At 41.8% G+C, this 26,494-nt stretch overlaps 12 non-coding genes across 12 annotated transcripts; all 12 read right to left on the reverse strand.

The window, feature by feature from the left end:
- Positions 1-3,798: 3,798 nt before the first annotated feature.
- TRNAV-CAC (transfer RNA valine (anticodon CAC)) lies at positions 3,799-3,871 on the reverse strand. The gene has a single exon. It is a non-coding gene; the product is annotated as a tRNA-Val (tRNA).
- A 272-nt stretch (positions 3,872-4,143) lies between these two features.
- On the reverse strand, positions 4,144-4,215 carry TRNAP-UGG (transfer RNA proline (anticodon UGG)). Its single transcript has one exon. It is a non-coding gene; the product is annotated as a tRNA-Pro (tRNA).
- Positions 4,216-6,540: 2,325 nt separating this feature from the next.
- TRNAP-UGG (transfer RNA proline (anticodon UGG)) lies at positions 6,541-6,612 on the reverse strand. The gene has a single exon. It is a non-coding gene; the product is annotated as a tRNA-Pro (tRNA).
- Positions 6,613-8,582: 1,970 nt separating this feature from the next.
- TRNAV-CAC (transfer RNA valine (anticodon CAC)) lies at positions 8,583-8,655 on the reverse strand. Its single transcript has one exon. It is a non-coding gene; the product is annotated as a tRNA-Val (tRNA).
- A 2,314-nt stretch (positions 8,656-10,969) lies between these two features.
- On the reverse strand, positions 10,970-11,042 carry TRNAV-CAC (transfer RNA valine (anticodon CAC)). Its single transcript has one exon. It is a non-coding gene; the product is annotated as a tRNA-Val (tRNA).
- Positions 11,043-15,743: 4,701 nt separating this feature from the next.
- TRNAV-CAC (transfer RNA valine (anticodon CAC)) lies at positions 15,744-15,816 on the reverse strand. Its single transcript has one exon. It is a non-coding gene; the product is annotated as a tRNA-Val (tRNA).
- Positions 15,817-16,088: 272 nt separating this feature from the next.
- TRNAP-UGG (transfer RNA proline (anticodon UGG)) lies at positions 16,089-16,160 on the reverse strand. Its single transcript has one exon. It is a non-coding gene; the product is annotated as a tRNA-Pro (tRNA).
- Positions 16,161-18,485: 2,325 nt separating this feature from the next.
- Positions 18,486-18,557, reverse strand: TRNAP-UGG (transfer RNA proline (anticodon UGG)). Its single transcript has one exon. It is a non-coding gene; the product is annotated as a tRNA-Pro (tRNA).
- A 1,970-nt stretch (positions 18,558-20,527) lies between these two features.
- TRNAV-CAC (transfer RNA valine (anticodon CAC)) lies at positions 20,528-20,600 on the reverse strand. Its single transcript has one exon. It is a non-coding gene; the product is annotated as a tRNA-Val (tRNA).
- Positions 20,601-22,914: 2,314 nt separating this feature from the next.
- Positions 22,915-22,987, reverse strand: TRNAV-CAC (transfer RNA valine (anticodon CAC)). The gene has a single exon. It is a non-coding gene; the product is annotated as a tRNA-Val (tRNA).
- A 2,324-nt stretch (positions 22,988-25,311) lies between these two features.
- TRNAV-CAC (transfer RNA valine (anticodon CAC)) lies at positions 25,312-25,384 on the reverse strand. Its single transcript has one exon. It is a non-coding gene; the product is annotated as a tRNA-Val (tRNA).
- A 272-nt stretch (positions 25,385-25,656) lies between these two features.
- Positions 25,657-25,728, reverse strand: TRNAP-UGG (transfer RNA proline (anticodon UGG)). The gene has a single exon. It is a non-coding gene; the product is annotated as a tRNA-Pro (tRNA).
- Positions 25,729-26,494: the final 766 nt, after the last annotated feature.

Below are 26,494 nucleotides of genomic sequence, written 5' to 3' on the forward strand. Positions count from 1 at the left end.
GGGTCCAAGTGGATGCCCCTTCCTTTTTAGGGTGGGTCCTGCTGACTATCATAGGATTGCTTGTAAAAGTGGCCAGGGTCAGAGGAAAAGCTGCCAACACTTCTTAGCGTTCTCTATAGATGCAGCCATTTTCTGTGACTGTAATTTCGGCCTTTTCCCAGAAGTCTCTATTCTGCCTATGCAAATTAACAAAAGCAGTGCTTATTCCTCACTTGCTCAAATGTCCTTCCTGTCCAGAAAGCTCTGATTAAGCATGCTTATTTTCTTTTTCTGGGATATTTTAAATTGTTTCGCTGTCCAGTCTGTGGCAGTAGAAAGCTGCTTATGATGCCAGGTTTTGATGAATCCCCAAGGTACAAGTACAGAGGAATATATCAGTCTCTAGGATATGGAACTTTTAGCTAACACATCACAATATGTGATGCTTGCCAAGAAAACACTACATTCTGGAGCGCTGATGATCAGAACATTCTGCTCCTGAAGGATAGAAAAGACAGCTTGATTGAAATAAAGTCTGTTTATATTGACGCTCTCTCTCTCCCTATATATACATACATGCATACACACACACACACAGGTATGTCATGCATTTCTTCAGATTTGTTTCAACCATTTACCATTTATTGGAGAATCCCTACTTTTCAAGTGACTGCAAATGAAGTCATCTCTGGCACTTTTTGTGCAAAGTAAGAGACACACATGACACCTTTTTATAAAAGTCATCGGTTTCTTTGTTACTGTGTACTTTCAAAGCATGGGGCTTTCACACGTCAGGTAAACCTGATTACCACTACACAACAAAAGCAGATGCAGCTTTCTTATCTATGTCGTGATAGAACAGTTGTGAATTGAGTAGAAGAAGGGCCCTGATGTGATACTTATTACATGCAGCCTGTAAGATAGTCAAACATGCAGGCTAGGAAGGAAGATGCAAATATCAATGTATTAGAAAAACACCTAAAGGCGAGTGATATGCTTTCATTCATGCATGGCTAGGAAAAATCGCCATACTGTTGCAAACATTCTTACACCACCAACTGGAAATAAATGATTCTGACATTAAACGTAAAGGTGACAATGCATTTGTATCATCACCCTGAGAAGGATCATCTTGGAATTGAGCCGAGGGCCTCTGCACTCAAAGCCAGAAACACTCCACTAAAATAAGATTCCTGTTGGTGCCAACAATTCTCCATGTTAATGCTTGTTCTAGGTGAGCAGTGAACCGATTGCAGGGCTCTTTTGAAAGCAAGGTCTGAGAACCAACAGATACATCCACACGCCGATTACTTTAGTGTTTTGAGAGAATTCCCTTTCTTGGAACGAGATTGCATGAAATAATCTTCAGGGCTTGGACAATTCCATGGCAAAACGGCACCTATCAACATTGTAGCCAACACAATATAACAACTGTTTCTGCCCGGTTTCGAACTGGGGACCTTTCGCGTGTGAGGCGAACGTGATAACCACTACACTACAGAAACAGATACCTACAGTTGATTTTTCTGTAATGAAACTGCTCCGAACTGGCTATTCCATGGGCCTCTGGCTTTAGATTTCTTTCATGCAACCTGCCCGACATCCCTAGCTGAACGCTCGTACATGCCATGCAAGACCAGATGTTTGGTATTAGCTCAGACTGGGCAGGGCTGAAGCATGAGACTCTAGCAAAGAATTATCCACTACTGCAAAGAAAAAATTGATGTTGGTTTTGAAACGCAAACTTCAAAACAACTTGAAAAGAGTACCAAGAAAAGGGCTCGTCCGGGATTTGAACCTGGGACCTCTCGCACCCAAAGCGAGAATCATACCCCTAGACCAACGAGCCCTCAAAATCCTCTTACCTCTCAAAAGCTAATACCGGCTCTAAGCCCGCAATGAAGATCATGCTGGTATCTTTATGATGCTTGGTCTGTGAATACGCATGAAAGTCAGTCTCAACTTACCCTTTCTCAAACGATAGCACTATCATTTACAAGTGTCTCCTTTTATTCCGTCCCAGCTTTGGACACGTCTTACAGGAAGTCAGCCCTTATTTATATATTTCTGCAGTGGCTGAAGCTTAATGAGAAAGAGTAACAAGTTGTTCATAACAACATAAGAAACACATTGTGCATTTTCTCTCAAATACTCCTTCACTTTGTGCCAAAAAAAATACCAAGGTGAATACCTAGGCCACAGATTCAAGCTAAAGATCTTCCTGCTGAATGCAAGGCGCAATAAAAACTGCATATCGCTGGACTAAAGCATTCCTTGCATAGCCTCTAACATCATAACATAACTGAGCTGCTAGCAGCAAGCTAACCAATACCTTTCTGAAATGAGAATGACATGTGCTTATCGGCTCGATCAGGGCTCGATCAGGCGAGATTTAGAAAAGGTGGAAAGGGTCCAAGTGGATGCCCCTTCCTTTTTAGGGTGGGTCCTGCTGACTATCATAGGATTGCTTGTAAAAGTGGCCAGGGTCAGAGGAAAAGCTGCCAACACTTCTTAGCGTTCTCTATAGATGCAGCCATTTTCTGTGACTGTAATTTCGGCCTTTTCCCAGAAGTCTCTATTCTGCCTATGCAAATTAACAAAAGCAGTGCTTATTCCTCACTTGCTCAAATGTCCTTCCTGTCCAGAAAGCTCTGATTAAGCATGCTTATTTTCTTTTTCTGGGATATTTTAAATTGTTTCGCTGTCCAGTCTGTGGCAGTAGAAAGCTGCTTATGATGCCAGGTTTTGATGAATCCCCAAGGTACAAGTACAGAGGAATATATCAGTCTCTAGGATATGGAACTTTTAGCTAAAACATCACAATATGTGATGCTTGCCAAGAAAACACTACATTCTGGAGCGCTGATGATCAGAACATTCTGCTCCTGAAGGATAGAAAAGACAGCTTGATTGAAATAAAGTCTGTTTATATTGACGCTCTCTCTCTCCCTATATATACATACATGCGTACACACACACACACAGGTATGTCATGCATTTCTTCAGATTTGTTTCAACCATTTACCATTTATTGGAGAATCCCTACTTTTCAAGTGACTGCAAATGAAGTCATCTCTGGCACTTTTTGTGCAAAGTAAGAGACACACATGACACCTTTTTATAAAAGTCATCGGTTTCTTTGTTACTTGGTACTTTCAAAGCATGGGGCTTTCACACGTCAGGTAAACCTGATTACCACTACACAACAAAAGCAGATGCAGCTTTCTTATCTATGTCGTGATAGAACAGTTGTGAATTGAGTAGAAGAAGGGCCCTGATGTGATACTTATTACATGCAGCCTGTAAGATAGTCAAACATGCAGGCTAGGAAGGAAGATGCAAATATCAATGTATTAGAAAAACACCTAAAGGCGAGTGATATGCTTTCATTCATGCATGGCTAGGAAAAATCGCCATACTGTTGCAAACATTCTTACACCACCAACTGGAAATAAATGATTCTGACATTAAACGTAAAGGTGACAATGCATTTGTATCATCACCTTGAGAAGGATCATCTTGGAATTGAGCCGAGGGCCTCTGCACTCAAAGCCAGAAACACTCCACTAAAATAAGATTCCTGTTGGTGCCAACAATTCTCCATGTTAATGCTTGTTCTAGGTGAGCAGTGAACCGATTGCAGGGCTCTTTTGAAAGCAAGGTCTGAGAACCAACAGATACATCCACACGCCGATTACTTTAGTGTTTTGAGAGAATTCCCTTTCTTGGAACGAGATTGCATGAAATAATCTTCAGGGCTTGGACAATTCCATGGCAAAACGGCACCTATCAACATTGTAGCCAACACAATATAACAACTGTTTCTGCCCGGTTTCGAACCGGGGACCTTTCGCGTGTGAGGCAAACGTGATAACCACTACACTACAGAAACAGATACCTACAGTTGATTTTTCTGTAATGAAACTGCTCTGAACTGGCTATTCCATGGGCCTCTGGCTTTAGATTTCTTTCATGCAACCTGCCCGACATCCCTAGCTGAACGCTCGTACATGCCATGCAAGACCAGATGTTTGGTATTAGCTCAGACTGGGCAGGGCTGAAGCATGAGACTCTAGCAAAGAATTATCCACTACTGCAAAGAAAAAATTGATGTTGGTTTTGAAACGCAAACTTCAAAACAACTTGAAAAGAGTACCAAGAAAAGGGCTCGTCCGGGATTTGAACCCGGGACCTCTCGCACCCAAAGCGAGAATCATACCCCTAGACCAACGAGCCCTCAAAATCCTCTTACCTCTCAAAAGCTAATACCGGCTCTAAGCCCGCAATGAAGATCATGCTGGTATCTTTATGATGCTTGGTCTGTGAATACGCATGAAAGTCAGTCTCAACTTACCCTTTCTCAAACGATAGCACTATCATTTACAAGTGTCTCCTTTTATTCCGTCCCAGCTTTGGACACGTCTTACAGGAAGTCAGCCCTTATTTATATATTTCTTCAGTGGCTGAAGCTTAATGAGAAAGAGTAACAAGTTGTTCATAACAACATAAGAAACACATTGTGCATTTTCTCTTAAATACTCCTTCACTTTGTGCCAAAAGAAATACCAAGGTGAATACCTAGGCCACAGATTCAAGCTAAAGATCTTCCTGCTGAATGCAAGGCGCAATAAAAACTGCATATCGCTGGACTAAAGCATTCCTTGCATAGCCTCTAACATCATAACATAACTGAGCTGCTAGCAGCAAGCTAACCAATACCTTTCTGAAATGAGAATGACATGTGCTTATCTGCTCAATCAGTGCTCAATTAGGCTCGATCAGGCGAGATTTAGAAAAGGTGGAAAGGGTCCAAGTGGATGCCCCTTCCTTTTTAGGGTGGGTCCTGCTGACTATCATAGGATTGCTTGTAAAAGTGGCCAGGGTCAGAGGAAAAGCTGCCAACACTTCTTAGCGTTCTCTATAGATGCAGCCATTTTCTGTGACTGTAATTTCGGCCTTTTCCCAGAAGTCTCTATTCTGCCTATGCAAATTAACAAAAGCAGTGCTTATTCCTCACTTGCTCAAAGGTCCTTCCTGTCCAGAAAGCTCTGATTAAGCATGCTTATTTTCTTTTTCTGGGATATTTTAAATTGTTTCGCTGTCCAGTCTGTGGCAGTAGAAAGCTGCTTATGATGCCAGGTTTTGATGAATCCCCAAGGTACAAGTACAGAGGAATATATCAGTCTCTAGGATATGGAACTTTTAGCTAACACATCACAATATGTGATGCTTGCCAAGAAAACACTACATTCTGGAGCGCTGATGATCAGAACATTCTGCTCCTGAAGGATAGAAAAGACAGCTTGATTGAAATAAAGTCTGTTTATATTGACGCTCTCTCTCTCCCTATATATACATACATGCATACACACACACACACAGGTATGTCATGCATTTCTTCAGATTTGTTTCAACCATTTACCATTTATTGGAGAATCCCTACTTTTCAAGTGACTGCAAATGAAGTCATCTCTGGCACTTTTTGTGCAAAGTAAGAGACACACATGACACCTTATTATAAAAGTCATCGGTTTCTTTGTTACTGTGTACTTTCAAAGCATGGGGCTTTCACACGTCAGGTAAACCTGATTACCACTACACAACAAAAGCAGATGCAGCTTTCTTATCTATGTCGTGATAGAACAGTTGTGAATTGAATAGAAGAAGGGCCCTGATGTGATACTTATTACATGCAGCCTGTAAGATAGTCAAACATGCAGGCTAGGAAGGAAGATGCAAATATCAATGTATTAGAAAAACACCTAAAGGCGAGTGATATGCTTTCATTCATGCATGGCTAGGAAAAATCGCCATACTGTTGCAAACATTCTTACACCACCAACTGGAAATAAATGATTCTGACATTAAACGTAAAGGTGAGAATGCATTTGTATCATCACCTTGAGAAGGATCATCTTGGAATTGAGCCGAGGGCCTCTGCACTCAAAGCCAGAAACACTCCACTAAAATAAGATTCCTGTTGGTGCCAACAATTCTCCATGTTAATGCTTGTTCTAGGTGAGCAGTGAACCGATTGCAGGGCTCTTTTGAAAGCAAGGTCTGAGAACCAACAGATACATCCACACGCCGATTACTTTAGTGTTTTGAGAGAATTCCCTTTCTTGGAACGAGATTGTATGAAATAATCTTCAGGGCTTGGACAATTCCATGGCAAAACGGCACCTATCAACATTGTAGCCAACACAATATAACAACTGTTTCTGCCCGGTTTCGAACCGGGGACCTTTCGCGTGTGAGGCGAACTTGATAACCACTACACTACAGAAACAGATACCTACAGTTGATTTTTCTGTAATGAAACTGCTCCGAACTGGCTATTCCATGGGCCTCTGGCTTTAGATTTCTTTCATGCAACCTGCCCGACATCCCTAGCTGAACGCTCGTACATGCCATGCAAGACCAGATGTTTGGTATTAGCTCAGACTGGGCAGGGCTGAAGCATGAGACTCTAGCAAAGAATTATCCACTACTGCAAAGAAAAAATTGATGTTGGTTTTGAAACGCAAACTTCAAACCAACTTGAAAAGAGTACCAAGAAAAAGGCTCGTCCGGGATTTGAACCCGGGACCTCTCGCACCCAAAGCGAGAATCATACCCCTAGACCAACGAGCCCTCAAAATCCTCTTACCTCTCAAAAGCTAATACCGGCTCTAAGCCCGCAATGAAGATCATGCTGGTATCTTTATGATGCTTGGTCTGTGAATACGCATGAAAGTCAGTCTCAACTTACCCTTTCTCAAACGATAGCACTATCATTTACAAGTGTCTCCTTTTATTCCGTCCCAGCTTTGGACACGTCTTACAGGAAGTCAGCCCTTATTTATATATTTCTGCAGTGGCTGAAGCTTAATGAGAAAGAGTAACAAGTTGTTCATAACAACATAAGAAACACATTGTGCATTTTCTCTCAAATACTCCTTCACTTTGTGCCAAAAGAAATACCAAGGTGAATACCTAGGCCACAGATTCAAGCTAAAGATCTTCCTGGTGAAGGCAAGGCGCAATAAAAACTGCATATCGCTGGACTAAAGCATTCCTTGCATAGCCTCTAACATCATAACATAACTGAGCTGCTAGCAGCAAGCTAACCAATACCTTTCTGAAATGAGAATGACATGTGCTTATCTGCTCAATCAGTGCTCAATCAGGCGAGATTTAGAAAAGGTGGAAAGGGTCCAAGTGGATGCCCCTTCCTTTTTAGGGTGGGTCCTGCTGACTATCATAGGATTGCTTGTAAAAGTGGTCAGGGTCAGAGGAAAAGCTGCCAACACTTCTTAGCGTTCTCTATAGATGCAGCCATTTTCTGTGACTGTAATTTCGGCCTTTTCCCAGAAGTCTCTATTCTGCCTATGCAAATTAACAAAAGCAGTGCTTATTCCTCACTTGCTCAAAGGTCCTTCCTGTCCAGAAAGCTCTGATTAAGCATGCTTATTTTCTTTTTCTGGGATATTTTAAATTGTTTCGCTGTCCAGTCTGTGGCAGTAGAAAGCTGCTTATGATGCCAGGTTTTGATGAATCCCCAAGGTACAAGTACAGAGGAATATATCAGTCTCTAGGATATGGAACTTTTAGCTAACACATCACAATATGTGATGCTTGCCAAGAAAACACTACATTCTGGAGCGCTGATGATCAGAACATTCTGCTCCTGAAGGATAGAAAAGACAGCTTGATTGAAATAAAGTCTGTTTATATTGACGCTCTCTCTCTCCCTATATATACATACATGCGTACACACACACACACAGGTATGTCATGCATTTCTTCAGATTTGTTTCAACCATTTACCATTTATTGGAGAATCCCTACTTTTCAAGTGACTGCAAATGAAGTCATCTCTGGCACTTTTTGTGCAAAGTAAGAGACGCACATGACACCTTTTTATAAAAGTCATCGGTTTCTTTGTTACTGTGTACTTTCAAAGCATGGGGCTTTCACACGTCAGGTAAACCTGATTACCACTACACAACAAAAGCAGATGCAGCTTTCTTATCTATGTCGTGATAGAACAGTTGTGAATTGAGTAGAAGAAGGGCCCTGATGTGATACTTATTACATGCAGCCTGTAAGATAGTCAAACATGCAGGCTAGGAAGGAAGATGCAAATATCAATGTATTAGAAAAACACCTAAAGGCGTGTGATATGCTTTCATTCATGCATGGCTAGGAAAAATCGCCATACTGTTGCAAACATTCTTACACCACCAACTGGAAATAAATGATTCTGACATTAAACGTAAAGGTGACAATGCATTTGTATCATCACCCTGAGAAGGATCATCTTGGAATTGAGCCGAGGGCCTCTGCACTCAAAGCCAGAAACACTCCACTAAAATAAGATTCCTGTTGGTGCCAACAATTCTCCATGTTAATGCTTGTTCTAGGTGAGCAGTGAACCGATTGCAGGGCTCTTTTGAAAGCAAGGTCTGAGAACCAACAGATACATCCACACGCCGATTACTTTAGTGTTTTGAGAGAATTCCCTTTCTTGGAACGAGATTGCATGAAATAATCTTCAGGGCTTGGACAATTCCATGGCAAAACGGCACCTATCAACATTGTAGCCAACACAATATAACAACTGTTTCTGCCCGGTTTCGAACCGGGGACCTTTCGCGTGTGAGGCGAACGTGATAACCACTACACTACAGAAACAGATACCTACAGTTGATTTTTCTGTAATGAAACTGCTCCGAACTGGCTATTCCATGGGCCTCTGGCTTTAGATTTCTTTCATGCAACCTGCCCGACATCCCTAGCTGAACGCTCGTACATGCCATGCAAGACCAGATGTTTGGTATTAGCTCAGACTGGGCAGGGCTGAAGCATGAGACTCTAGCAAAGAATTATCCACTACTGCAAAGAAAAAATTGATGTTGGTTTTGAAACGCAAACTTCAAAACAACTTGAAAAGAGTACCAAGAAAAGGGCTCGTCTGGGATTTGAACCTGGGACCTCTCGCACCCAAAGCGAGAATCATACCCCTAGACCAACGAGCCCTCAAAATCCTCTTACCTCTCAAAAGCTAATACCGGCTCTAAGCCCGCAATGAAGATCATGCTGGTATCTTTATGATGCTTGGTCTGTGAATACGCATGAAAGTCAGTCTCAACTTACCCTTTCTCAAACGATAGCACTATCATTTACAAGTGTCTCCTTTTATTCCGTCCCAGCTTTGGACACGTCTTACAGGAAGTCAGCCCTTATTTATATATTTCTGCAGTGGCTGAAGCTTAATGAGAAAGAGTAACAAGTTGTTCATAACAACATAAGAAACACATTGTGCATTTTCTCTCAAATACTCCTTCACTTTGTGCCAAAAAAAATACCAAGGTGAATACCTAGGCCACAGATTCAAGCTAAAGATCTTCCTGCTGAATGCAAGGCGCAATAAAAACTGCATATCGCTGGACTAAAGCATTCCTTGCATAGCCTCTAACATCATAACATAACTGAGCTGCTAGCAGCAAGCTAACCAATACCTTTCTGAAATGAGAATGACATGTGCTTATCGGCTCGATCAGGGCTCGATCAGGCGAGATTTAGAAAAGGTGGAAAGGGTCCAAGTGGATGCCCCTTCCTTTTTAGGGTGGGTCCTGCTGACTATCATAGGATTGCTTGTAAAAGTGGCCAGGGTCAGAGGAAAAGCTGCCAACACTTCTTAGCGTTCTCTATAGATGCAGCCATTTTCTGTGACTGTAATTTCGGCCTTTTCCCAGAAGTCTCTATTCTGCCTATGCAAATTAACAAAAGCAGTGCTTATTCCTCACTTGCTCAAATGTCCTTCCTGTCCAGAAAGCTCTGATTAAGCATGCTTATTTTCTTTTTCTGGGATATTTTAAATTGTTTCGCTGTCCAGTCTGTGGCAGTAGAAAGCTGCTTATGATGCCAGGTTTTGATGAATCCCCAAGGTACAAGTACAGAGGAATATATCAGTCTCTAGGATATGGAACTTTTAGCTAACACATCACAATATGTGATGCTTGCCAAGAAAACACTACATTCTGGAGCGCTGATGATCAGAACATTCTGCTCCTGAAGGATAGAAAAGACAGCTTGATTGAAATAAAGTCTGTTTATATTGACGCTCTCTCTCTCCCTATATATACATACATGCATACACACACACACACAGGTATGTCATGCATTTCTTCAGATTTGTTTCAACCATTTACCATTTATTGGAGAATCCCTACTTTTCAAGTGACTGCAAATGAAGTCATCTCTGGCACTTTTTGTGCAAAGTAAGAGACACACATGACACCTTTTTATAAAAGTCATCGGTTTCTTTGTTACTGTGTACTTTCAAAGCATGGGGCTTTCACACGTCAGGTAAACCTGATTACCACTACACAACAAAAGCAGATGCAGCTTTCTTATCTATGTCGTGATAGAACAGTTGTGAATTGAGTAGAAGAAGGGCCCTGATGTGATACTTATTACATGCAGCCTGTAAGATAGTCAAACATGCAGGCTAGGAAGGAAGATGCAAATATCAATGTATTAGAAAAACACCTAAAGGCGAGTGATATGCTTTCATTCATGCATGGCTAGGAAAAATCGCCATACTGTTGCAAACATTCTTACACCACCAACTGGAAATGAATGATTCTGACATTAAACGTAAAGGTGACAATGCATTTGTATCATCACCCTGAGAAGGATCATCTTGGAATTGAGCCGAGGGCCTCTGCACTCAAAGCCAGAAACACTCCACTAAAATAAGATTCCTGTTGGTGCCAACAATTCTCCATGTTAATGCTTGTTCTAGGTGAGCAGTGAACCGATTGCAGGGCTCTTTTGAAAGCAAGGTCTGAGAACCAACAGATACATCCACACGCCGATTACTTTAGTGTTTTGAGAGAATTCCCTTTCTTGGAACGAGATTGCATGAAATAATCTTCAGGGCTTGGACAATTCCATGGCAAAACGGCACCTATCAACATTGTAGCCAACACAATATAACAACTGTTTCTGCCCGGTTTCGAACCGGGGACCTTTCGCGTGTGAGGCGAACGTGATAACCACTACACTACAGAAACAGATACCTACAGTTGATTTTTCTGTAATGAAACTGCTCCGAACTGGCTATTCCATGGGCCTCTGGCTTTAGATTTCTTTCATGCAACCTGCCCGACATCCCTAGCTGAACGCTCGTACATGCCATGCAAGACCAGATGTTTGGTATTAGCTCAGACTGGGCAGGGCTGAAGCATGAGACTCTAGCAAAGAATTATCCACTACTGCAAAGAAAAAATTGATGTTGGTTTTGAAACGCAAACTTCAAAACAACTTGAAAAGAGTACCAAGAAAAGGGCTCGTCCGGGATTTGAACCTGGGACCTCTCGCACCCAAAGCGAGAATCATACCCCTAGACCAACGAGCCCTCAAAATCCTCTTACCTCTCAAAAGCTAATACCGGCTCTAAGCCCGCAATGAAGATCATGCTGGTATCTTTATGATGCTTGGTCTGTGAATACGCATGAAAGTCAGTCTCAACTTACCCTTTCTCAAACGATAGCACTATCATTTACAAGTGTCTCCTTTTATTCCGTCCCAGCTTTGGACACGTCTTACAGGAAGTCAGCCCTTATTTATATATTTCTGCAGTGGCTGAAGCTTAATGAGAAAGAGTAACAAGTTGTTCATAACAACATAAGAAACACATTGTGCATTTTCTCTCAAATACTCCTTCACTTTGTGCCAAAAAAAATACCAAGGTGAATACCTAGGCCACAGATTCAAGCTAAAGATCTTCCTGCTGAATGCAAGGCGCAATAAAAACTGCATATCGCTGGACTAAAGCATTCCTTGCATAGCCTCTAACATCATAACATAACTGAGCTGCTAGCAGCAAGCTAACCAATACCTTTCTGAAATGAGAATGACATGTGCTTATCGGCTCGATCAGGGCTCGATCAGGCGAGATTTAGAAAAGGTGGAAAGGGTCCAAGTGGATGCCCCTTCCTTTTTAGGGTGGGTCCTGCTGACTATCATAGGATTGCTTGTAAAAGTGGCCAGGGTCAGAGGAAAAGCTGCCAACACTTCTTAGCGTTCTCTATAGATGCAGCCATTTTCTGTGACTGTAATTTCGGCCTTTTCCCAGAAGTCTCTATTCTGCCTATGCAAATTAACAAAAGCAGTGCTTATTCCTCACTTGCTCAAATGTCCTTCCTGTCCAGAAAGCTCTGATTAAGCATGCTTATTTTCTTTTTCTGGGATATTTTAAATTGTTTCGCTGTCCAGTCTGTGGCAGTAGAAAGCTGCTTATGATGCCAGGTTTTGATGAATCCCCAAGGTACAAGTACAGAGGAATATATCAGTCTCTAGGATATGGAACTTTTAGCTAACACATCACAATATGTGATGCTTGCCAAGAAAACACTACATTCTGGAGCGCTGATGATCAGAACATTCTGCTCCTGAAGGATAGAAAAGACAGCTTGATTGAAATAAAGTCTGTTTATATTGACGCTCTCTCTCTCCCTATATATACATACATGCATACACACACACACACAGGTATGTCATGCATTTCTTCAGATTTGTTTCAACCATTTACCATTTATTGGAGAATCCCTACTTTTCAAGTGACTGCAAATGAAGTCATCTCTGGCACTTTTTGTGCAAAGTAAGAGACACACATGACACCTTTTTATAAAAGTCATCGGTTTCTTTGTTACTGTGTACTTTCAAAGCATGGGGCTTTCACACGTCAGGTAAACCTGATTACCACTACACAACAAAAGCAGATGCAGCTTTCTTATCTATGTCGTGATAGAACAGTTGTGAATTGAGTAGAAGAAGGGCCCTGATGTGATACTTATTACATGCAGCCTGTAAGATAGTCAAACATGCAGGCTAGGAAGGAAGATGCAAATATCAATGTATTAGAAAAACACCCAAAGGCGAGTGATATGCTTTCATTCATGCATGGCTAGGAAAAATCGCCATACTGTTGCAAACATTCTTACACCACCAACTGGAAATAAATGATTCTGACATTAAACGTAAAGGTGACAATGCATTTGTATCATCACCCTGAGAAGGATCATCTTGGAATTGAGCCGAGGGCCTCTGCACTCAAAGCCAGAAACACTCCACTAAAATAAGATTCCTGTTGGTGCCAACAATTCTCCATGTTAATGCTTGTTCTAGGTGAGCAGTGAACCGATTGCAGGGCTCTTTTGAAAGCAAGGTCTGAGAACCAACAGATACATCCACACGCCGATTACTTTAGTGTTTTGAGAGAATTCCCTTTCTTGGAACGAGATTGCATGAAATAATCTTCAGGGCTTGGACAATTCCATGGCAAAACGGCACCTATCAACATTGTAGCCAACACAATATAACAACTGTTTCTGCCCGGTTTCGAACTGGGGACCTTTCGCGTGTGAGGCGAACGTGATAACCACTACACTACAGAAACAGATACCTACAGTTGATTTTTCTGTAATGAAACTGCTCCGAACTGGCTATTCCATGGGCCTCTGGCTTTAGATTTCTTTCATGCAACCTGCCCGACATCCCTAGCTGAACGCTCGTACATGCCATGCAAGACCAGATGTTTGGTATTAGCTCAGACTGGGCAGGGCTGAAGCATGAGACTCTAGCAAAGAATTATCCACTACTGCAAAGAAAAAATTGATGTTGGTTTTGAAACGCAAACTTCAAAACAACTTGAAAAGAGTACCAAGAAAAGGGCTCGTCCGGGATTTGAACCTGGGACCTCTCGCACCCAAAGCGAGAATCATACCCCTAGACCAACGAGCCCTCAAAATCTTCTTACCTCTCAAAAGCTAATACCGGCTCTAAGCCCGCAATGAAGATCATGCTGGTATCTTTATGATGCTTGGTCTGTGAATACGCATGAAAGTCAGTCTCAACTTACCCTTTCTCAAACGATAGCACTATCATTTACAAGTGTCTCCTTTTATTCCGTCCCAGCTTTGGACACGTCTTACAGGAAGTCAGCCCTTATTTATATATTTCTGCAGTGGCTGAAGCTTAATGAGAAAGAGTAACAAGTTGTTCATAACAACATAAGAAACACATTGTGCATTTTCTCTCAAATACTCCTTCACTTTGTGCCAAAAAAAATACCAAGGTGAATACCTAGGCCACAGATTCAAGCTAAAGATCTTCCTGCTGAATGCAAGGCGCAATAAAAACTGCATATCGCTGGACTAAAGCATTCCTTGCATAGCCTCTAACATCATAACATAACTGAGCTGCTAGCAGCAAGCTAACCAATACCTTTCTGAAATGAGAATGACATGTGCTTATCGGCTCGATCAGGGCTCGATCAGGCGAGATTTAGAAAAGGTGGAAAGGGTCCAAGTGGATGCCCCTTCCTTTTTAGGGTGGGTCCTGCTGACTATCATAGGATTGCTTGTAAAAGTGGCCAGGGTCAGAGGAAAAGCTGCCAACACTTCTTAGCGTTCTCTATAGATGCAGCCATTTTCTGTGACTGTAATTTCGGCCTTTTCCCAGAAGTCTCTATTCTGCCTATGCAAATTAACAAAAGCAGTGCTTATTCCTCACTTGCTCAAATGTCCTTCCTGTCCAGAAAGCTCTGATTAAGCATGCTTATTTTCTTTTTCTGGGATATTTTAAATTGTTTCGCTGTCCAGTCTGTGGCAGTAGAAAGCTGCTTATGATGCCAGGTTTTGATGAATCCCCAAGGTACAAGTACAGAGGAATATATCAGTCTCTAGGATATGGAACTTTTAGCTAAAACATCACAATATGTGATGCTTGCCAAGAAAACACTACATTCTGGAGCGCTGATGATCAGAACATTCTGCTCCTGAAGGATAGAAAAGACAGCTTGATTGAAATAAAGTCTGTTTATATTGACGCTCTCTCTCTCCCTATATATACATACATGCGTACACACACACACACAGGTATGTCATGCATTTCTTCAGATTTGTTTCAACCATTTACCATTTATTGGAGAATCCCTACTTTTCAAGTGACTGCAAATGAAGTCATCTCTGGCACTTTTTGTGCAAAGTAAGAGACACACATGACACCTTTTTATAAAAGTCATCGGTTTCTTTGTTACTTGGTACTTTCAAAGCATGGGGCTTTCACACGTCAGGTAAACCTGATTACCACTACACAACAAAAGCAGATGCAGCTTTCTTATCTATGTCGTGATAGAACAGTTGTGAATTGAGTAGAAGAAGGGCCCTGATGTGATACTTATTACATGCAGCCTGTAAGATAGTCAAACATGCAGGCTAGGAAGGAAGATGCAAATATCAATGTATTAGAAAAACACCTAAAGGCGAGTGATATGCTTTCATTCATGCATGGCTAGGAAAAATCGCCATACTGTTGCAAACATTCTTACACCACCAACTGGAAATAAATGATTCTGACATTAAACGTAAAGGTGACAATGCATTTGTATCATCACCTTGAGAAGGATCATCTTGGAATTGAGCCGAGGGCCTCTGCACTCAAAGCCAGAAACACTCCACTAAAATAAGATTCCTGTTGGTGCCAACAATTCTCCATGTTAATGCTTGTTCTAGGTGAGCAGTGAACCGATTGCAGGGCTCTTTTGAAAGCAAGGTCTGAGAACCAACAGATACATCCACACGCCGATTACTTTAGTGTTTTGAGAGAATTCCCTTTCTTGGAACGAGATTGCATGAAATAATCTTCAGGGCTTGGACAATTCCATGGCAAAACGGCACCTATCAACATTGTAGCCAACACAATATAACAACTGTTTCTGCCCGGTTTCGAACCGGGGACCTTTCGCGTGTGAGGCAAACGTGATAACCACTACACTACAGAAACAGATACCTACAGTTGATTTTTCTGTAATGAAACTGCTCTGAACTGGCTATTCCATGGGCCTCTGGCTTTAGATTTCTTTCATGCAACCTGCCCGACATCCCTAGCTGAACGCTCGTACATGCCATGCAAGACCAGATGTTTGGTATTAGCTCAGACTGGGCAGGGCTGAAGCATGAGACTCTAGCAAAGAATTATCCACTACTGCAAAGAAAAAATTGATGTTGGTTTTGAAACGCAAACTTCAAAACAACTTGAAAAGAGTACCAAGAAAAGGGCTCGTCCGGGATTTGAACCCGGGACCTCTCGCACCCAAAGCGAGAATCATACCCCTAGACCAACGAGCCCTCAAAATCCTCTTACCTCTCAAAAGCTAATACCGGCTCTAAGCCCGCAATGAAGATCATGCTGGTATCTTTATGATGCTTGGTCTGTGAATACGCATGAAAGTCAGTCTCAACTTACCCTTTCTCAAACGATAGCACTATCATTTACAAGTGTCTCCTTTTATTCCGTCCCAGCTTTGGACACGTCTTACAGGAAGTCAGCCCTTATTTATATATTTCTTCAGTGGCTGAAGCTTAATGAGAAAGAGTAACAAGTTGTTCATAACAACATAAGAAACACATTGTGCATTTTCTCTTAAATACTCCTTCACTTTGTGCCAAAAGAAATACCAAGGTGAATACCTAGGCCACAGATTCAAGCTAAAGATCTTCCTGCTGAATGCAAGGCGCAATAAAAACTGCATATCGCTGGACTAAAGCATTCCTTGCATAGCCTCTAACATCATAACATAACTGAGCTGCTAGCAGCAAGCTAACCAATACCTTTCTGAAATGAGAATGACATGTGCTTATCTGCTCAATCAGTGCTCAATTAGGCTCGATCAGGCGAGATTTAGAAAAGGTGGAAAGGGTCCAAGTGGATGCCCCTTCCTTTTTAGGGTGGGTCCTGCTGACTATCATAGGATTGCTTGTAAAAGTGGCCAGGGTCAGAGGAAAAGCTGCCAACACTTCTTAGCGTTCTCTATAGATGCAGCCATTTTCTGTGACTGTAATTTCGGCCTTTTCCCAGAAGTCTCTATTCTGCCTATGCAAATTAACAAAAGCAGTGCTTATTCCTCACTTGCTCAAAGGTCCTTCCTGTCCAGAAAGCTCTGATTAAGCATGCTTATTTTCTTTTTCTGGGATATTTTAAATTGTTTCGCTGTCCAGTCTGTGGCAGTAGAAAGCTGCTTATGATGCCAGGTTTTGATGAATCCCCAAGGTACAAGTACAGAGGAATATATCAGTCTCTAGGATATGGAACTTTTAGCTAACACATCACAATATGTGATGCTTGCCAAGAAAACACTACATTCTGGAGCGCTGATGATCAGAACATTCTGCTCCTGAAGGATAGAAAAGACAGCTTGATTGAAATAAAGTCTGTTTATATTGACGCTCTCTCTCTCCCTATATATACATACATGCATACACACACACACACAGGTATGTCATGCATTTCTTCAGATTTGTTTCAACCATTTACCATTTATTGGAGAATCCCTACTTTTCAAGTGACTGCAAATGAAGTCATCTCTGGCACTTTTTGTGCAAAGTAAGAGACACACATGACACCTTATTATAAAAGTCATCGGTTTCTTTGTTACTGTGTACTTTCAAAGCATGGGGCTTTCACACGTCAGGTAAACCTGATTACCACTACACAACAAAAGCAGATGCAGCTTTCTTATCTATGTCGTGATAGAACAGTTGTGAATTGAATAGAAGAAGGGCCCTGATGTGATACTTATTACATGCAGCCTGTAAGATAGTCAAACATGCAGGCTAGGAAGGAAGATGCAAATATCAATGTATTAGAAAAACACCTAAAGGCGAGTGATATGCTTTCATTCATGCATGGCTAGGAAAAATCGCCATACTGTTGCAAACATTCTTACACCACCAACTGGAAATAAATGATTCTGACATTAAACGTAAAGGTGAGAATGCATTTGTATCATCACCTTGAGAAGGATCATCTTGGAATTGAGCCGAGGGCCTCTGCACTCAAAGCCAGAAACACTCCACTAAAATAAGATTCCTGTTGGTGCCAACAATTCTCCATGTTAATGCTTGTTCTAGGTGAGCAGTGAACCGATTGCAGGGCTCTTTTGAAAGCAAGGTCTGAGAACCAACAGATACATCCACACGCCGATTACTTTAGTGTTTTGAGAGAATTCCCTTTCTTGGAACGAGATTGTATGAAATAATCTTCAGGGCTTGGACAATTCCATGGCAAAACGGCACCTATCAACATTGTAGCCAACACAATATAACAACTGTTTCTGCCCGGTTTCGAACCGGGGACCTTTCGCGTGTGAGGCGAACTTGATAACCACTACACTACAGAAACAGATACCTACAGTTGATTTTTCTGTAATGAAACTGCTCCGAACTGGCTATTCCATGGGCCTCTGGCTTTAGATTTCTTTCATGCAACCTGCCCGACATCCCTAGCTGAACGCTCGTACATGCCATGCAAGACCAGATGTTTGGTATTAGCTCAGACTGGGCAGGGCTGAAGCATGAGACTCTAGCAAAGAATTATCCACTACTGCAAAGAAAAAATTGATGTTGGTTTTGAAACGCAAACTTCAAACCAACTTGAAAAGAGTACCAAGAAAAGGGCTCGTCCGGGATTTGAACCCGGGACCTCTCGCACCCAAAGCGAGAATCATACCCCTAGACCAACGAGCCCTCAAAATCCTCTTACCTCTCAAAAGCTAATACCGGCTCTAAGCCCGCAATGAAGATCATGCTGGTATCTTTATGATGCTTGGTCTGTGAATACGCATGAAAGTCAGTCTCAACTTACCCTTTCTCAAACGATAGCACTATCATTTACAAGTGTCTCCTTTTATTCCGTCCCAGCTTTGGACACGTCTTACAGGAAGTCAGCCCTTATTTATATATTTCTGCAGTGGCTGAAGCTTAATGAGAAAGAGTAACAAGTTGTTCATAACAACATAAGAAACACATTGTGCATTTTCTCTCAAATACTCCTTCACTTTGTGCCAAAAGAAATACCAAGGTGAATACCTAGGCCACAGATTCAAGCTAAAGATCTTCCTGGTGAAGGCAAGGCGCAATAAAAACTGCATATCGCTGGACTAAAGCATTCCTTGCATAGCCTCTAACATCATAACATAACTGAGCTGCTAGCAGCAAGCTAACCAATACCTTTCTGAAATGAGAATGACATGTGCTTATCTGCTCAATCAGTGCTCAATCAGGCGAGATTTAGAAAAGGTGGAAAGGGTCCAAGTGGATGCCCCTTCCTTTTTAGGGTGGGTCCTGCTGACTATCATAGGATTGCTTGTAAAAGTGGTCAGGGTCAGAGGAAAAGCTGCCAACACTTCTTAGCGTTCTCTATAGATGCAGCCATTTTCTGTGACTGTAATTTCGGCCTTTTCCCAGAAGTCTCTATTCTGCCTATGCAAATTAACAAAAGCAGTGCTTATTCCTCACTTGCTCAAAGGTCCTTCCTGTCCAGAAAGCTCTGATTAAGCATGCTTATTTTCTTTTTCTGGGATATTTTAAATTGTTTCGCTGTCCAGTCTGTGGCAGTAGAAAGCTGCTTATGATGCCAGGTTTTGATGAATCCCCAAGGTACAAGTACAGAGGAATATATCAGTCTCTAGGATATGGAACTTTTAGCTAACACATCACAATATGTGATGCTTGCCAAGAAAACACTACATTCTGGAGCGCTGATGATCAGAACATTCTGCTCCTGAAGGATAGAAAAGACAGCTTGATTGAAATAAAGTCTGTTTATATTGACGCTCTCTCTCTCCCTATATATACATACATGCGTACACACACACACACAGGTATGTCATGCATTTCTTCAGATTTGTTTCAACCATTTACCATTTATTGGAGAATCCCTACTTTTCAAGTGACTGCAAATGAAGTCATCTCTGGCACTTTTTGTGCAAAGTAAGAGACGCACATGACACCTTTTTATAAAAGTCATCGGTTTCTTTGTTACTGTGTACTTTCAAAGCATGGGGCTTTCACACGTCAGGTAAACCTGATTACCACTACACAACAAAAGCAGATGCAGCTTTCTTATCTATGTCGTGATAGAACAGTTGTGAATTGAGTAGAAGAAGGGCCCTGATGTGATACTTATTACATGCAGCCTGTAAGATAGTCAAACATGCAGGCTAGGAAGGAAGATGCAAATATCAATGTATTAGAAAAACACCTAAAGGCGAGTGATATGCTTTCATTCATGCATGGCTAGGAAAAATCGCCATACTGTTGCAAACATTCTTACACCACCAACTGGAAATAAATGATTCTGACATTAAACGTAAAGGTGACAATGCATTTGTATCATCACCTTGAGAAGGATCATCTTGGAATTGAGCCGAGGGCCTCTGCACTCAAAGCCAGAAACACTCCACTAAAATAAGATTCCCGTTGGTGCCAACAATTCTCCATGTTAATGCTTGTTCTAGGTGAGCAGTGAACCGATTGCAGGGCTCTTTTGAAAGCAAGGTCTGAGAACCAACAGATACATCCACACGCCGATTACTTTAGTGTTTTGAGAGAATTCCCTTTCTTGGAACGAGATTGCATGAAATAATCTTCAGGGCTTGGACAATTCCATGGCAAAACGGCACCTATCAACATTGTAGCCAACACAATATAACAACTGTTTCTGCCCGGTTTCGAACCGGGGACCTTTCGCGTGTGAGGCGAACGTGATAACCACTACACTACAGAAACAGATACCTACAGTTGATTTTTCTGTAATGAAACTGCTCCGAACTGGCTATTCCATGGGCCTCTGGCTTTAGATTTCTTTCATGCAACCTGCCCGACATCCCTAGCTGAACGCTCGTACATGCCATGCAAGACCAGATGTTTGGTATTAGCTCAGACTGGGCAGGGCTGAAGCATGAGACTCTAGCAAAGAATTATCCACTACTGCAAAGAAAAAATTGATGTTGGTTTTGAAACGCAAACTTCAAAACAACTTGAAAAGAGTACCAAGAAAAGGGCTCGTCCGGGATTTGAACCCAGGACCTCTCGCACCCAAAGCGAGAATCATACCCCTAGACCAACGAGCCCTCAAAATCCTCTTACCTCTCAAAAGCTAATAACGGCTCTAAGCCCGCAATGAAGATCATGCTGGTATCTTTATGATGCTTGGTCTGTGAATACGCATGAAAGTCAGTCTCAACTTACCCTTTCTCAAACGATAGCACTATCATTTACAAGTGTCTCCTTTTATTCCGTCCCAGCTTTGGACACGTCTTACAGGAAGTCAGCCCTTATTTATATATTTCTGCAGTGGCTGAAGCTTAATGAGAAAGAGTAACAAGTTGTTCATAACAGCATAAGAAACACATTGTGCATTTTCTCTCAAATACTCCTTCACTTTGTGCCAAAAGAAATACCAAGGTGAATACCTAGGCCACAGATTCAAGCTAAAGATCTTCCTGCTGAATGCAAGGCGCAATAAAAACTGCATATCGCTGGACTAAAGCATTCCTTGCATAGCCTCTAACATCATAACATAACTGAGCTGCTAGCAGCAAGCTAACCAATACCTTTCTGAAATGAGAATTACATGTGCTTATCTGCTCAATCAGTGCTCGATCAGGCGAGATTTAGAAAAGGTGGAAAGGGTCCAAGTGGATGCCCCTTCCTTTTTAGGGTGGGTCCTGCTGACTATCATAGGATTGCTTGTAAAAGTGGCCAGGGTCAGAGGAAAAGCTGCCAACACTTCTTAGCGTTCTCTATAGATGCAGCCATTTTCTGTGACTGTAATTTCGGCCTTTTCCCAGAAGTCTCTATTCTGCCTATGCAAATTAACAAAAGCAGTGCTTATTCCTCACTTGCTCAAATGTCCTTCCTGTCCAGAAAGCTCTGATTAAGCATGCTTATTTTCTTTTTCTGGGATATTTTAAATTGTTTTGCTGTCCAGTCTGTGGCAGTAGAAAGCTGCTTATGATGCCAGGTTTTGATGAATCCCCAAGGTACAAGTACAGAGGAATATATCAGTCTCTAGGATATGGAACTTTTAGCTAACACATCACAATATGTGATGCTTGCCAAGAAAACACTACATTCTGGAGCGCTGATGATCAGAACATTCTGCTCCTGAAGGATAGAAAAGACAGCTTGATTGAAATAAAGTCTGTTTATATTGACGCTCTCTCTCTCCCTATATATACATACATGCGTACACACACACACACAGGTATGTCATGCATTTCTTCAGATTTGTTTAAACCATTTACCATTTATTGGAGAATCCCTACTTTTCAAGTGACTGCAAATGAAGCCATCTCTGGCACTTTTTGTGCAAAGTAAGAGACACACATGACACCTTTTTATAAAAGTCATCGGTTTCTTTGTTACTGTGTACTTTCAAAGCATGGGGCTTTCACACGTCAGGTAAACCTGATTACCACTACACAACAAAAGCAGATGCAGCTTTCTTATCTATGTCGTGATAGAACAGTTGTGAATTGAGTAGAAGAAGGGCCCTGATGTGATACTTATTACATGCAGCCTGTAAGATAGTCAAACATGCAGGCTAAGAAGGAAGATGCAAATATCAATGTATTAGAAAAACACCTAAAGGCGAGTGATATGCTTTCATTCATGCATGGCTAGGAAAAATCGCCATACTGTTGCAAACATTCTTACACCACCAACTGGAAATAAATGATTCTGACATTAAACGTAAAGGGGACAATGCATTTGTATCATCACCTTGAGAAGGATCATCTTGGAATTGAGCCGAGGGCCTCTGCACTCAAAGCCAGAAACACTCCACTAAAATAAGATTCCTGTTGGTGCCAACAATTCTCCATGTTAATGCTTGTTCTAGGTGAGCAGTGAACCGATTGCAGGGCTCTTTTGAAAGCAAGGTCTGAGAACCAACAGATACATCCACACGCCGATTACTTTAGTGTTTTGAGAGAATTCCCTTTCTTGGAACGAGATTGCATGAAATAATCTTCAGGGCTTGGACAATTCCATGGCAAAACGGCACCTATCAACATTGTAGCCAACACAATATAACAACTGTTTCTGCCCGGTTTCGAACCGGGGACCTTTCGCGTGTGAGGCGAACGTGATAACCACTACACTACAGAAACAGATACCTACAGTTGATTTTTGTGTAATGAAACTGCTCCGAACTGGCTATTCCATGGGCCTCTGGCTTTAGATTTCTTTCATGCAACCTGCCCGACATCCCTAGCTGAACGCTCGTACATGCCATGCAAGACCAGATGTTTGGTATTAGCTCAGACTGGGCAGGGCTGAAGCATGAGACTCTAGCAAAGAATTATCCACTACTGCAAAGAATATATTGATGTTGGTTTTGAAACGCAAACTTCAAAACAACTTGAAAAGAGTACCAAGAAAAGGGCTCATCCGGGATTTGAACCCGGGACCTCTCGCACCCAAAGCGAGAATCATACCCCTAGACCAACGAGCCCTCAAAATCCTCTTACCTCTCAAAAGCTAATACCGGCTCTAAGCCCGCAATGAAGATCATGCTGGTATCTTTATGATGCTTGGTCTGTGAATACGCATGAAAGTCAGTCTCAACTTACCCTTTCTCAAACGATAGCACTATCATTTACAAGTGTCTCCTTTTATTCCGTCCCAGCTTTGGACACGTCTTACAGGAAGTCAGCCCTTATTTATATATTTCTTCAGTGGCTGAAGCTTAATGAGAAAGAGTAACAAGTTGTTCATAACAACATAAGAAACACATTGTGCATTTTCTCTTAAATACTCCTTCACTTTGTGCCAAAAGAAATACCAAGGTGAATACCTAGGCCACAGATTCAAGCTAAAGATCTTCCTGCTGAATGCAAGGCGCAATAAAAACTGCATATCGCTGGACTAAAGCATTCCTTGCATAGCCTCTAACATCATAACATAACTGAGCTGCTAGCAGCAAGCTAACCAATACCTTTCTGAAATGAGAATGACATGTGCTTATCTGCTCAATCAGTGCTCAATCAGGCTCGATCAGGCGAGATTTAGAAAAGGTGGAAAGGGTCCAAGTGGATGCCCCTTCCTTTTTAGGGTGGGTCCTGCTGACTATCATAGGATTGCTTGTAAAAGTGGCCAGGGTCAGAGGAAAAGCTGCCAACACTTCTTAGCGTTCTCTATAGATGCAGCCATTTTCTGTGACTGTAATTTCGGCCTTTTCCCAGAAGTCTCTATTCTGCCTATGCAAATTAACAAAAGCAGTGCTTATTCCTCACTTGCTCAAATGTCCTTCCTGTCCAGAAAGCTCTGATTAAGCATGCTTATTTTCTTTTTCTGGGATATTTTAAATTGTTTCGCTGTCCAGTCTGTGGCAGTAGAAAGCTGCTTATGATGCCAGGTTTTGATGAATCCCCAAGGTACAAGTACAGAGGAATATATCAGTCTCTAGGATATGGAACTTTTAGCTAACACATCACAATATGTGATGCTTGCCAAGAAAACACTACATTCTGGAGCGCTGATGATCAGAACATTCTGCTCCTGAAGGATAGAAAAGACAGCTTGATTGAAATAAAGTCTGTTTATATTGACGCTCTCTCTCTCCCTATATATACATACATGCGTACACACACACACACAGGTATGTCATGCATTTCTTCAGATTTGTTTCAACCATTTACCATTTATTGGAGAATCCCTACTTTTCAAGTGACTGCAAATGAAGTCATCTCTGGCACTTTTTGTGCAAAGTAAGAGACACACATGACACCTTTTTATAAAAGTCATCGGTTTCTTTGTTACTGTGTACTTTCAAAGCATGGGGCTTTCACACGTCAGGTAAACCTGATTACCACTACACAACAAAAGCAGATGCAGCTTTCTTATCTATGTCGTGATAGAACAGTTGTGAATTGAGTAGAAGAAGGGCCCTGATGTGATACTTATTACATGCAGCCTGTAAGATAGTCAAACATGCAGGCTAGGAAGGAAGATGCAAATATCAATGTATTAGAAAAACACCTAAAGGCGAGTGATATGCTTTCATTCATGCATGGCTAGGAAAAATCGCCATACTGTTGCAAACATTCTTACACCACCAACTGGAAATAAATGATTCTGACATTAAACGTAAAGGTGACAATGCATTTGTATCATCACCTTGAGAAGGATCATCTTGGAATTGAGCCGAGGGCCTCTGCACTCAAAGCCAGAAACACTCCACTAAAATAAGATTCCTGTTGGTGCCAACAATTCTCCATGTTAATGCTTGTTCTAGGTGAGCAGTGAACCGATTGCAGGGCTCTTTTGAAAGCAAGGTCTGAGAACCAACAGATACATCCACACGCCGATTACTTTAGTGTTTTGAGAGAATTCCCTTTCTTGGAACGAGATTGCATGAAATAATCTTCAGGGCTTGGACAATTCCATGGCAAAACGGCATCTATCTACATTGTAGCCAACACAATATAACAACTGTTTCTGCCCGGTTTCGAACCGGGGACCTTTCGCGTGTGAGGCGAACGTGATAACCACTACACTACAGAAACAGATACCTACAGTTGATTTTTCTGTAATGAAACTGCTCCGAACTGGCTATTCCATGGGCCTCTGGCTTTAGATTTCTTTCATGCAACCTGCCCGACATCCCTAGCTGAACGCTCGTACATGCCATGCAAGACCAGATGTTTGGTATTAGCTCAGACTGGGCAGGGCTGAAGCATGAGACTCTAGCAAAGAATTATCCACTACTGCAAAGAAAAAATTGATGTTGGTTTTGAAACGCAAACTTCAAAACAACTTGAAAAGAGTACCAAGAAAAGGGCTCGTCCGGGATTTGAACCCGGGACCTCTCGCACCCAAAGCGAGAATCATACCCCTAGACCAACGAGCCCTCAAAATCCTCTTACCTCTCAAAAGCTAATACCGGCTCTAAGCCCGCAATGAAGATCATGCTGGTATCTTTATGATGCTTGGTCTGTGAATACGCATGAAAGTCAGTCTCAACTTACCCTTTCTCAAACGATAGCACTATCATTTACAAGTGTCTCCTTTTATTCCGTCCCAGCTTTGGACACGTCTTACAGGAAGTCAGCCCTTATTTATATATTTCTTCAGTGGCTGAAGCTTAATGAGAAAGAGTAACAAGTTGTTCATAACAACATAAGAAACACATTGTGCATTTTCTCTTAAATACTCCTTCACTTTGTGCCAAAAGAAATACCAAGGTGAATACCTAGGCCACAGATTCAAGCTAAAGATCTTCCTGCTGAATGCAAGGCGCAATAAAAACTGCATATCGCTGGACTAAAGCATTCCTTGCATAGCCTCTAACATCATAACATAACTGAGCTGCTAGCAGCAAGCTAACCAATACCTTTCTGAAATGAGAATGACATGTGCTTATCTGCTCAATCAGTGCTCAATCAGGCTCGATCAGGCGAGATTTAGAAAAGGTGGAAAGGGTCCAAGTGGATGCCCCTTCCTTTTTAGGGTGGGTCCTGCTGACTATCATAGGATTGCTTGTAAAAGTGGCCAGGGTCAGAGGAAAAGCTGCCAACACTTCTTAGCGTTCTCTATAGATGCAGCCATTTTCTGTGACTGTAATTTCGGCCTTTTCCCAGAAGTCTCTATTCTGCCTATGCAAATTAACAAAAGCA

The sequence above is a fragment of the Triturus cristatus genome, chromosome 8, assembly GCF_964204655.1.
Source record: "Triturus cristatus chromosome 8, aTriCri1.1, whole genome shotgun sequence".
In the NCBI taxonomy this organism is placed as follows: Eukaryota; Metazoa; Chordata; class Amphibia; order Caudata; family Salamandridae; genus Triturus; species Triturus cristatus.